Genomic DNA, 14485 nt, shown 5'->3' with positions numbered 1-14485 from the left:
ACAGGTGTATTCTCCTCACCTCGTTGCTGCATCACGACACCACCAACGTCGGTACCACTGGCGTCGACATGGAGGATGAAGGGCTTATCTGACAAGGTGAGAGTGGAATTAGAATATGGCAAAGGAGCACGATTATTATCCTGAAAGTATTTGGGAAGATCATTAAGGATTTCGGAATTAGAAAGCGCTGACTCTTTGTCAGTGCTTTCGGGAGGAGAAGCTGGGAAGGTCTCACTGTGGATGTAGGGTTCTGTGAAGGTAGAACAGTTAATCAGGACAGTGGGAGGAGTACCATTATATTGCTTCAGGAGGTTGACGTGGCATAGCTGGGTCTTCCGCCGCCTATCTGGAGTCTCTATTACGTAGTTGTTGTTATTTCTGCACTCTTTGACGCGGTAGGGTCCTGAAAACCTGTTTTGTAAAGGTGAACCTGGGATAGGGAAGTATGCTAGGACGAAGTCTCCCGGCTTAAATTTTCTTACTTTGCTGGTCTGGTAGTAATGAGTCTTCATCCTCTCCTGGGCTTTCAATAGATTATCATGGGCAAAACGGTGGACTCTCTCTAGAATGTGTTGAAGGTTTTGAAGAAACTGGGGCACATTCTGATGCTCACTGAAGGTGGCATCTCGGAGAGAGTCTTTGAAAGCCTTAAGGGGAGTACGGCACTTACGGCCGTAGAGCATCTCATAAGGAGATACTCCTAGGGACTCATTGGGAAGACTTCTGTAAATACACATTATAAGGTCGATTTGCTTATCCCAATACTTAGAGGTTTCACTACAAAACTTTTTCAAGAGTGCTTTGATAGTCTGATGACTACGTTCAAGAGAACCCTGTGAAGCAGGATGATAGGGGCTGGACAATACCTGTTTGATGTTGAACTCCTCCAGTGTCCTTTTGAAGAGATCACTGGTGAAGTTGGTACCACAGTCGCTCTGAATCTCCCTGGGAAATCCGTATTGAATGAAGATCTTCAATAGATGTTTTACAACCGTAGCAGCCGTGATGTTCTTCACTGGAACTGCTATGGGAAATCTGGTGGTAGGACACAGGATGGTTAGGATGTAGGCGTTACCTGAACTGGTCCGAGGTAAAGGACCAACACAGTCTATTATGAGTCTGTGGAAAGGTTCCGCAGGCACCTGTATGGGAATCAGTGGCGCTCTGGGAATGGAGATGTTCGGTTTGCCTGCCATCTGACATGTATGACACTGTTTTATGTACTGTTTGACGCTATTTTCCATACCTGGCCAGTAGTAGTCTTGACGAATTCCATGGTAAGTCTTGTTGAAGCCGTAGTGGGAGAGTGCTCCGTGGGCCAGGTGTAGAATAGTGGGCCGCAGGCTGGCAGGAATCACAAGTTGTTCGATGTTGGCCCAATCGTCCTCCTCCTTCAGTTTACTGGGTCTATATCTGCGGTAGAGCAAGTCGTTCTCTAGGAAGAACCCAGGAATACTGTCGGGTTGAGTCTCAGCCTGGAAAAACAATGGTGTTAAAGTAATATCTTCCCTCTGCAACTTACGGAACTCCAACTTGGTCAGATGCGGGGGTAGTTTCTGAGGGTCTTGAGGGACAGCGGTAGCAGTAGAGTCAGCTGGCTGTGGACGTGCGGCTTGTGCACGGGTGGTCATGAGAACCGGAGGAGAAACTTCATCACTCTCTTGAACCTCTGCTGGAACATACGCTAGAATAGGGTTTATTGGCACAGAGTTACACACCTGGGGTTTGTCCATGACGATCAGGTTGGTCGGTTGCAGGTCTTCTGCCAAGTCGTTGCCTAGGAGAAGTTGCACTCCAGGCATGGGAAAAGGCTTTTCCCTGACGGCGACTTGGACTTCTCCGTTCACGTAGGGACAATCCAGGTGGACTCTGGCGAGAGGGTATGGAGTGGTAGCAGTGAGGTCAGTGATGAAGACAGTTTCTCCGGTGTAGGCGATGTTGGGCACAGCCGACTTCAAGATGATCGATTGAAGAGCCGCTGTGTCCCTCAAGATCTTCAATTTGAAACGTCCCTCCGGATTTGAACCGTTGGCAGAGACAGTTCCAGTATACAGGTGGTTACTGAAAAGAGAAAGATCATGAACATTAACACCAACATTCATCACAGGCTTACCGGACTTAGGAGGAGTTGGTTTGGGTTTCTGTGGGTCAGTGGTTCCCTTGTATTGAGACTTACCACACTTGTCTATGGTATGTCCATAGAGTCTACAATACTTACAGTACAATTGCGAGCCAGCTTGATCGGTGTTCACTTTCTCGTAACTGTACCACGACTTCTTACTGGAGGATGGTTCGGGTGTCAGCCGGTGGATGAGGCTGTAAGTGTCAGCCGACTTAGCACACTTCAGGTAGTCGGTTTCTTCTTTATCTGCTAAGTAGAGACGGACAGGAGGCGGCACACGCCTCAAGAATTCTTCAACTAGCATCAGGTTGACGAGTTCTGTAAAAGTAGAGACATGTGCAGCTTCCAGCCATTTCATGAAATACCTCCGTTTTGTGTTAGCAAACTCGAGGAAGGTAGTGGTACTTGCCTTCAGGTGGTCACGGAATTTCCTTCTATAACTTTCTGTAGAGAGGAGGTAGGCGTCCAACACTGCTTGTTTCAGAGTCTGGTAGTCATTCTCAGACGCCAAAGTACTGAGTGTGACTGCAGCTCTACCTGTAAGATGGACTCTGAGAAGTGTGGCCCATTGGTCGACAGGCCAACTGAGTTGATTAGCAAGGGTTTCAAAGGTGGTGAAAAACACATCAACTTCTGCTTCTACAAAGGATGGCATTAACTTACTTGCATGTGATATATTAAAACTGACGGGAAGATTGGCAGTAGCTTGCTGGCGTTGAGTGAAGTGTGAAGTTTCCAAGGCGATTTCGCGTTGACGACACTCTAGAGCCAGAGTCGCTTGCTGCTTGTCATGTTCGCGTTGCATCTCCAACTCGCGTTGTTTGGTTTCAAGCTGTACGCGTTCCCGCTCCTGGAGTGTTTCAAGCTGTACTCGTTCACGTTCACGGAGTAATGCGACCTCACGTTCGTGTTCTTCTCTCCTCAAAGCAGTCTCACGTTCGTGTTCTTCCCTTCGTATGGCAGCTGCTTCCCTTTGCTGCTCACGTTCAATCTTGGCCAGCTCCAATTTGAGTTTCATCATTGCCAAATCAGTTTTATCTGCAATATAGTAAGTTTCATGAGTTTCAGAGTCTATCGTACCTTGCTCTAAATAGTGATCCAGCAACAGGTTGTGTATGTCATTTTTGTTGGCTTGGTAGGGAACTTCTAGTTGATACTCATGTGCAAGAGTTTGTAATTCAGTTCTCTTGGCACGACTTAAAGTCCCTATTTCACCTGCTGGATCTGCACGGAAAGCTTGGAGACGAAACATGGTGAAATTAGCAAATAAATGTATAACGAATATTCAGTTATAGTGAATGTCAGAAACAGGACAACGTGGCAACTGGTACCTATCCTGTGGGATCTTTAACAATTAAAGTTAAGTACAAGGTGTTAAATGATTAATTTAAATCAAAGGCCCAGGAAATCTTGTACCCGGTACTCATGTAAGAGGATAAGGGCAAGAAAATCCTACTAACAAATGAAACAGTTTCGAAAACAAATGAAACAGTTAATTTCCTCAAAAGTAAAATTGGTAGTCCAAGGATGTAGGCATACCTTGCCTAGTCTCTATAGGACATAAAGCAAGTTTTTCCTACTGAATTTAATATGATACTTACAGAATTAGCGAACTTTTGTGCTCTGAAAAAGTAAGCTAATTCCCTACCGTTGTATGTATCATTATCTCTGACTGACGTGTAGGGGTGCGAGGTGTCAACTGGTGACGAGAACTGCTGCTGAGGTCCCAATTCAGCAACTAAAGTTCGAGCTAGAGGAACTATGGCCCTCTTTGTCCTCCTACAGTCAGATTGCAGAAGATTGGGTGCACTTGACCCGGGGCAGACCACAGTACCAGGGTACCAATATGATGATCTGTCAAAAATGAGAAATATCCAAGGGACAAAGATGGTAAACACGAGTAATAACACGGAGGGAGAGATGACCAATTAAGAGTATGACTGCGGCCTACAGTCACCACGTAACCCAAAGTTGTCTCACCTTCACCATATGTTACTCTCGTAATGCACAATACACCGCACCATATAAAAAATGAAATTGAATATGAAAAATAGTAAAAGCTACGTTAACAAAGTTAAATACGCTTACCATTAATTACCACTTGGCACCAGTACCTGAGTGAAGCTCCTAGGACAGGCCCCCATATAATATGTGACGGTAACGCGTTGGTGTTCGGCTGTTCAAAAGCTAGGGGTATGGCCTCGTCACATATAGAAAAAAAAATAGAAATTCTGGAACTTCGTCTGTGGTAAGGTAAGGAGAAGACACACAAAACACAAGTAAATTTTAACAATGAAATTTTAATTACGTTAAAGAAAGCAAAACATAAATAAAATGGACACACAAATTCGTATAATAAAATCAATCAAAATAATAAGAATAATTAAATGGTAAAATGAAAAGTTACGTTAAGACAAAGGAACAAATAACAAGAGTATGGCAAACAATGGAAATAGGTGCCGGAATATTGGCTTCAAGCTATCACTTCTCTTAGTACACGTAAGCCTGGGGCTTTAGTCTACCAACGAGACGTGTTAACCTGTCGAAAGCACGGGATATTCTGAAGACTGAGGTCGTGGCGGCCCCAGACATCAAGTAGTATGGTGGGTGGAGTGCAGTTGCAGCTAGACCTGCGGCCAATCAGCGATGAGCCGGCGACAAGACAGGTAGTTGGGCGGTTTGAGGTGGAGCAGGTGTTCCTGGCTGCATACGTTTTGCGCTCTGGCAAACCTTGCTGGTGTTGTCGTTGTTGGATTCTTCTTCCATACTTGTTTTATATAGATGTTTATATCGACGTCTTTTGGAGGGAAGAGCAGGCTCAATCTCTTGAAGGAGATTATCGTCACAATATATATATATATATATATATTATTAAATATGACCGAAAAAGTAAGATTAATAATTCAAACACGAATTTTCTCAATCTTTCGTACATTTCTTTTCACTGTTGGAGGTAAATCAAAAATCAATTCTCCAAAATTCATTTTTATTTCTAGTCTGACGCGACACGAGCGCGTTTCGTAAAACTTATTACATTTTCAAAGACTTTAGTTTACAAATACACAACTGAATAGAACTTACGCATCTCCGATTTTATATATACATTTGAGTGAGGTGGATGGGGTGAGGTGGCATTAATAGGGTATTAATTTCATCAACACAAGACAGAACAAGAGGTGGCATTAATAGGGTATTAATTTCATCAACACAAGACAGAACACGAAACAATGGGTATTGAATAGAAGTGTTTGTAGAAAGCCTATTGGTCCATATTTCTTGATGCTTCTATATTGGAGCGGTGTCTTGAGGTGGGTAGAATATAGTTGTGCATTAATTGGCTGTTGATTGCTGGTGTTGACTTTTTGATGTGTAGTGCCTCGCAAACGTCAAGCCGCCTGCTATCGCTGTATCTATCGATGATTTCTGTGTTGTTTACTAGGATTTCTCTGGCGATGGTTTAGTTGTGGGAAGAGATTATATGTTCCTTAATGGAGCCCTGTTGCTTATGCATTCTTAAACGCCTAGAAAGAGATGTTGTTGTCTTGCCTATATACTGGGTTTTTTGGAGATTACAGTCCCCAAGAGGGCATTTGAAGGCATAGACGACGTTAGTCTCTTTTAAAGCGTTCTGTTTTGTGTCTGGAGAGTTTCTCATGAGTAGGCTGGCCGTTCAAAGCGGCAGCTAAAAGCCTTCGTGAGAACAAGGAGATAGTTGTCAGGAGAGGTGACAAGTCGCCAATATATGTCATTCTTAAAAAAGACGAATATCTGGCGAAAATGAACATCATACTCTCTGACCAAACTAAGTTCCAAAGGGTAACGAAGGACACTACAGCCGAATTAAAAGCAAAGGTCAACAAACTGATCGAAACTGTGAACGCCAAGAAATCCGGACTCCACCTGCCAAAGATCATTGGGGAATATAAACCTGGATATGCGTATGGAAATGTCAAGACACACAAGCCTGGAAACCCACTTCGGCCAATCATTAGCCAGATACCCACACCCACGTACAGACTGGCGAAGCGACTCAACGGCCTGCTGACTCCATATGTTCCTTGCGCCTTCAGCCTGAAGTCTCCAAAGGAATTTGTTGACTTACTGCGGGGCACACGGGCCACAGGGATAAGAGCCTCGTTGGACGTAGAATCGCTGTTTACCAACGTACCTGTGGACGAGACAATCGGGATGATAGCCGACAGAGTGTATCGTGATCCAGCCTGTACTCCTCTTGACATACCAGAAAATATTCTGAGGAAACTACTCCAAGCTTGTACTAAAGAGGCACCCTTCTTGAGCCCGGATGGGCACATGTATAAGCAAGTAGATGGGGTCGCCATGGGTTCTCCCCTAGGTGTCCTGTTTGCAAACTTCTACATGGGTACCATCGAGCAAAAAGTCTTAGTCGACATGAACTTGAAACCGGCCATATACTGCAGGTATGTTGACGACATTTTTACACAGGTACCTGATGTCAGGCATCTGCAGGAGCTGAAGGAGGAATTTGAGCAGAGTTCCGTGCTGCGTTTCACTTACGAGATGGAAAAGGATGGGAAGCTGCCCTTTCTAGATGTAACAGTCATGGAAAAGAGCGGAAGTTTCCACACTGCAGTCTACACTAAGGAAACGAACATAGGAATGTGCCTAAATGCCAACAGCGACTGCCCAGACAGGTACAAGAGGAGTGTTGTTAACGCATATGTCGACCGTGCTCTCAGCCACAGCTCAGAATGGAAGCAAGTCGACGAAGAACTCTGTAGGGTAAGGCAGGTCCTAGTCAACAACGGCTTCTCCAATGGTTTCGTCGAAGACATCATAAGAAGGAAAGTGAAACGCCATGCAACCTCTGAAGAGACAACTAACACAACACCTATACCCCATATTAGACTATTTTACAGGAACTTCTTTTCCACAGCTCATAAAACGGAGGAAAGGGTCCTGAAAGATATTGTTAATAGAAACGTTATCCCTACAGACAAAAATCAGAGGATACAACTGACGATTTACTATAAAACCAGAAAAACGGCCAGCCTACTCATGAGAAAGTCTCCAGACACAAAACAGAACGCTTTAAAAGAGACTAACGTCGTCTATGCCTTCAAATGCCCTCTTGGGGACTGTAAGCTCAAAAAAACCCAGTATATAGGCAAGACAACAACATCTCTTTCTAGGCGTTTAAGAATGCATAAGCAACAGGGCTCCATTAAGGAACATATAATCTCTTCCCACAACCAAACCATCGCCAGAGAAATCCTAGTAAACAACACAGAAATCATCGATAGATACAGCGATAGCAGGCGGCTTGACGTTTGCGAGGCACTACACATCAAGAAGTCAACACCAGCAATCAACAGCCAATTAATGCACAACTATATTCTACCCACCTCAAGACTCCGCTCCAATATAGAAGCATCAAGTAATATGGACCAATAGGCTTTCTACAAACACTTCTATTCAATACCCATTGTTTCGTGTTCTGTCTTGTGTTGATGAAATTAGTACCCTATTAATGCCACCTCTTGTTCTTTCTTGTGTTGATGAAATTAATACCCTATTAATGCCACCTCACCCCATCCACCTCACTCAAATGTAGATATAAAATCGGAGATGCGTAAGTTCTATTCAGTTGTGTATTTGTAAACTAAAGTATTTGAAAATGTAATATGTTTTACGAAACGCGCTCGTGTCGCGTCACACTAGAAATAAAAATGAATTTTGGAGAATTGATTTTTGATTTACCTCCAACAGTGAAAAGAAATGTACGAAAGATTGAGAAAATTCGTGTTAGAATTATTAATCTTACTTTTTCGGTCATATTTAATAATATATGTCTACAGGAAAGACTGCTACCAAAATATACTAATATATATATATATATATATATATATATATATATATATATATATATATATATATATATATATATATATATATATATATATATATATATATATATATATATATATATATATATATATATATAAATATATATATATATATATATATATATATATATATACATATATATATATATATATATATATATATATATATATATATATATATATATATATATATATATATATATATATATATATATATATATATATATATATATATATATATATATATATATATATATATATATATATATTATTAAATGTGACCGAAAAAGTAAGATTAATAATTCTAACACGAATTTTCTCAATCTTTCGTACGTTTCTTTTCACTGTTGGTGGTAATTCAAAAATCAATTCTCCAAAATTAATTTTTATTTCTAGTCTGACGCGACACTTGAGTGCGTTTCGTAAAACTTATTACATTTTCAAAGACTTTAGCTTAAACATACACAACTGAATAGAACTTACACATCTTCGATTTGTTTATATCTATATATGAGTGAGGTGGATGGGGTGAGGTGGTATTAATAGGGTATTAAATTCCTAAACACAAGACAGAACACGAAACAATGGGTATTGAATGGAAGTGATTTGTAGAAAGCCTATTGGTCCATATTTCTTGATGCTTCTATGATGGAGCGGAGTCTTGAGGTGGTTAGAATATAGTTGTGCATTAATTGGCTGTTGATTGCTGGTGTTGTCTTCTTGATGTGTAGAGCCTCGCAGACGTCAAGCCGCCTGCTATTGCTGTATCTATCGATGATTTCTGTGTTGTTTACTAGGATTTCTCTGGCGATGGTTTGGTTGTGGGAAGAGATTATATGTTCCTTAATGGAGCCTTATGCTCCTTAATGAAGCCTTATGCTCCGTTTAACGATGCTTATGCATCGTTAAACGCCTAGAAAGAGATGTTGTTGTCTTGCCTATATACTGGGTTTTTTGGAGCTTACAGTCCCCAAGAGGGCATTTGAAGGCATAGACGACGTTGGTGTCTTTTAAAGCGTTCTGCTTTGTGTCTGGAGAGTTTCTCATGTGTAGGCTGGCCGTTTTTCTGGTTTTATAGTAAATCGTCAGTTGTATCCTCTGATTTTTGTCTGTAGCGATAACGTTTCTATTAACAGTATCTTTCAGGACCCTTTCCTCCGTTTTATGATCTGTGGAAAAGAAGTTTCTGTAAAATAGTCTAATAGGGGGTATAGGTGTTGTATTAGTTGTCTCTTCAGAGGTTGCATGGCGTTTCACTTTCCTTCTTATGATGTCTTCGACGAAACCATTGGAGAAGCCGTTGTTGACTAGGACCTGCCTTACCCTACAGAGTTCTTCGTCGACTTGCTTCCATTCTGAGCTGTGGCTGAGAGCACGGTCGACATAAGCGTTACCAACACTCCTCTTGTACCTGTCTGGGCAGTCGCTGTTGGCATTTAGGCACATTCCTATGTTCGTTTCCTTAGTGTAGACTGCAGTGTGGAAACCTCCGCTCTTTTCCATGACTGTTACATCTAGAAAGGGCAGCTTCCCATCCTTTTCCATCTCGTAAGTGAAACGCAGCACGGAACTCTGCCCAAATGCCTCCTTCAGCTCCTGCAGATGTCGGACATCAGGTACCTGTGTAAAAATGTCGTCAACATACCTGCAGTATATGGCCGGTTTCAAATTCATTTCGACTAAGACTTTCTGCTCGATGGTACCCATGTAGAAGTTTGCAAACAGGACACCTAGGGGAGAACCCATGGCGACCCCATCTACTTGCTTATACATGTGCCCATCCGGGCTCAAGAAGGGTGCCTCTTTAGTACAAGCTAAATCCACCTCACTCAAATGTAGATATAAACAAATCGGAGATGTGTAAGTTCTATTCAGTTGTGTATGTGTAAACTAAAGTCTTTGAAAATGTAATAAGTTTGACGAAACGCGCTCAAGTGTCGCGTGAGACTAGAAATAGAAATGAATTTTGGAGAATTGATTTTTGAATTACCACCAACAGTGAAAAGAAATGTACGAAAGATAGAGAAAATTCGTGTAAGAATTATTAAACTTACTTTTTCGGTCACATTTAATAATATATATATATATATATATATATATATATACAAATCACACTTGTCACGGCCCTGGGAACAATACAGGAATACAATACAATACACCACACTCTGGTACACTCCACAATAATCATTACCAGGAATCACTGACGTTACACACACTAACCTGAGCGTTCAGTGTTGGAATTCCACACCTGCAAGACTACACATGGTATAATATCACTCCGTCCCACGGATGATCAAAAATGATTTGATTACCACAATTGAATATATATATTTTATAGACACTGTTCCCGTGTGTACCCATACATACACACACACTATACGTCTGCGTACACAAGACGTAAGTCCCTCTGGAGTGACAAGATGACAACAGAGGATGATTATCTCCTCGTCCACACTTCACTTCACCTCTACAGGTGCTTAGTGACAATGCGGCGGAACATCTGACTTCGAATTCAAGCTTTAGAGACTATAATCACTACAAATACACACATAGGTACTTACTCATTCAATCATGTTCAAAGCAGTCGGCCTCCCATTTCATCCAGCAAGCACACTAGGGCCAATAGGAGTAGCAATTCCAGTGCCAAAGTTACCACCGAGAAGGGTCTAAAAGCCACTAGGCCCCTAACCTGCACAACATTAAATAGTGCTCCCACTGAACTGAACGGTTTCTGGCCAATGCTCAAAACTTTGGTCACTGAGTTGATCGAAAGTCTGCTGTCTTCACATGGAATCAACCAAACCACAGAGACTCGGAAAACAATTGAGCACAAGCTCAAAAAATTCGAAGATGTAATATCCACACTGTCAAGACAGCAGGGCAGGAGACACCCCCATAAAAAGCAGATAGAGTCCAGCTCGTCGGAAAGCGACATTGATGAGTCAATTTCAGGTCCACTAAGAACCTATACACCAATTGCAACTTCCATGGCGTGTTCATCAGACTCCATGGATACCATGGAATTATCAGCAAATTCCAAGAACCTAGAATTCTAAAGATCCTGCAATGGAATGCGCAAGGACTGCGCACTAAATTGCAACACTTGCAATGCATAGCAGCAACCAAGGGCATAGACATCCTGATACTACAGGAGAGCTGGCTTCGAGCCGGATTAGAACCTAAAATCTCAGGCTATCGAGGCTTCTTCCTTCCATGGATCAATGGGCAATCCAGGGGATGTGCAATCTATGTAAAATGTGACCTGATCTCCAAATCCATAACCAGCCCACCCAATTGTGGAGCAGGGACAGAGGTAATGGGAGTCACCATTGAGCTAAGACACGACAAACTTGAAGTGTTCAATGTGTACAGGTCTCCACAAGCCGAAATGGATCTCTCTGTGTTATTTGGACACGCGACAACAACAAACACAATCATTTGTGGAGATTTTAATACCCATCATCGATTGGCACTGGGCTCGAACAAAACAAATGAAGCCGGCATACACATTACACATCTACTGGACCAGCTTCCAGAAATACAAATCCTAAACAAGAATGAACCTACCCACATCCAAGGAGGCAGATTAGACCTAACCTTCGTTTCAGCCTCCCTAAGAGATGCAGCAACATGGTCAGTTGAGCCCACACTCACAAGCGACCACTATGGGGTCCAAATTGATCTTCAGTTAGACCTACCCACCCCACCTCCGCCTCCATCTGAAGCATGGAACTTTGCTTTAGCAAACTGGGACCGATTTCAAAACCTCATTTCAGAGTGGCAAAGAAACTATGATCTTCCCAAAGACATTAATCAGGCAGAACAAGAATTTGTCAAAGCGATTCAAAGTGCAGCCAACCACTCAATCCCATTGAAAAAACAGTCCACCGGACACCATAAAGATCATTGGTACTATTGCGAACGTGTCAAAGAACTCAACCATAGACTCAATAGAACAAGAAAGCTATACAAAAAGCAGCCAAGTGACCGCAACAGGATCTTACTTTGTGAGGTCAAGGAACATGTACATCGAGAGACCAGACAAATAAAAGAACAAAAGTGGCTGGAATGGTGTTCACACCTGAATGAACATACCTCTCTCGGAGAGATGTGGCAGCAAATTCACCGGGCCAAAGGGAATAAAACACCTAAAGCTCCACACCCCAAGGATCCTCAACAGGAAGCCGAAGTACTGGCAACCAGGTTTGCAGAGAGAGCAGCCAGCAATCAACTTCCACCAGATGTATTAGCAGTACAGACCGGACTAGAGGAAGAAAGGTGGCACAGAATCCTTACAGCATGTGAAGAAGTCTCTGACACTAATGCCCCCTTCACACTGGATGAGCTCAATCGGGCTAAGAAAAACTCCAAGGATACATCCCCTGGAGCCGACAAAATAACCTATAAAATTATTAGAAACTTCGGCCCAGAGGGAGACGCTGCATACCTAAGGTTAATTAATTTAGCCTGGACTTCTCAAACTAGACCTTCTGCTTGGAATAGAGCAGACATAGTGCCGATCCCAAAACCCAAAGATCCAGCTAATCCCAGGCCCATCTCTCTTCAAAGCTGTGCAGCCAAGATGGCTGACAGAATGGCACTCAACAGACTGGAGTGGAAAATGCCTAAACTGCACCATGCTATGTATGCCTATAGAAGAGGGGTTGGCACAGTGGAATGTATTACAACTCTGTTAGCCCACATGAATGACAGACCAGGAATGCTGATATTCCTGGACCTCGAAAAAGCCTTTGAACTGGCTAGCGCCCCAGCTATTCTCTGCTGCCTCATTGACAAAAAGGTCAGAGGCAACCTGCTCTCCTGGACCAAAAACTGTCTCATAAACAGAGAAGCAAGAGTAAAACTTCATGGCACAGTCTCTGAGTACAAAAGACATGAAAATGGTACACTGCAAGGAGGTATTCTCAGCCCTCTTCTCTTCAACTGTTTAATGGAAAGAATAATGAGGTTGAAACTCCCACATCACTGCAGGCTGCTAAACTACGCGGACGACTTTGTCATCATCATAAAAGGCAGGGATGCGGCGCGCCTTGCACCCAAATGCTTAGACTGCATCAGTAAAGATGCAAAACAGATTGGGATCAAACTCAACCCCTCAAAGTCAAAGGCCATGCCCATAAAAATAGCGAAGCCCAACATCCAACTCACAGTACAGGGTCAACCAATAGAATGGGTCGACACCTATCAGTATCTAGGAATCATCCTGGACACACATGAATTTTAATGCTGAGGTCACTTACTTGAGAGGGCGAACTGCGGCCCGGACGGCAATCCTCAGGTCGCTAACCTCCCTTTCTGGAGGAGCCAGAAAGTAGGCCGTGGGAAGAGCCTACTTTCAAAATAGTAATAGAAAGTCTCCCAATGAAAAAGGCTGCCTATGATCCGACAATCCTAAGGCGCATAATAGAAGAGCAAATGTATAGCATAGCAGTAGCAGGAGCCACCCACATCTTCACAGACGGATCGGTGGACACAGAAAATGAGAGTGCTGGCGCTGCTCTTTGCACGACCAGCGTACAGGCATATTGGAGACTGGGAGGACTAGTATCATCAACCCAAACTGAGCTGTTTGCCATACAACAGGCATTCGCATATGTGATTGCACAAAACACTCAAAATGCAATCATACACACAGACTCAAAAGCTGCACTTCAAATACTAGGACAAAAACAGTGGAAAGATAATGTGGAAATAATTACCACCATTTTGTATTTTGGAGCAGTCGCTAAAGGCAAAGGACTCAACATAACTTTAAACTGGATCCCATCCCATATTGGAATCCCATTAAATGAAAAAGCTGATGAAATTGCTAAATTGGCAACTCGTCATCCAGTGATACATAAAACAATTCAACCCAGCCTAGAGAACATATAAAACATCATCACCAAAAAACTCTCACATCTCAACAAAGCCTACCTGCACCAGAGAATAGCTGAAGGTTTGCCATCTGCAACGTGGTATCTTCAGGCTACCAAATTAGAAAGGTTAAATATCCCAAAAGGAATCCACAGAGAAATAGCAGTTAGGTTATATAGACTACGTCTAGGTTACAGATGCAACTGGGAGATTGGTGAACCCCGACAGAGAGAGTGCATCTTCTGCCAAACTGTCACAGAAAAGCCATTACTTCACTATCTACTGGAATGTGAAGCAAACAATGACCTTAGAAGAGCTTTAAGAGTTCCTGAATCATGCAGTGGCCACCCTGAAGCCATCAACACAGCCACTCTCCTGGTCAACAAAGGTGTCCAGCAGCTGGACACCCTCATAAAGACTGTGAAGCAGTATCCTCCCCCGCGATAGCAGCTTGATGGTTAAAAGCAACCTCAGAATACTGAGAAAAAAAAATTGTACCACTTACGGGCTATTCATGCCCGTGCCACCTCTTGGGTGGCTTAATCTTTATCAATCAATCAATCTTCTCCTTAGTCAGTCTGGTGTTGACAAACGCTTTAAC

The sequence above is a fragment of the Procambarus clarkii genome, chromosome 7 (assembly GCF_040958095.1).
Source record: "Procambarus clarkii isolate CNS0578487 chromosome 7, FALCON_Pclarkii_2.0, whole genome shotgun sequence".
NCBI lineage: Eukaryota > Metazoa > Arthropoda > Malacostraca > Decapoda > Cambaridae > Procambarus > Procambarus clarkii.
This window is presented reverse-complemented; position numbering follows the sequence as displayed.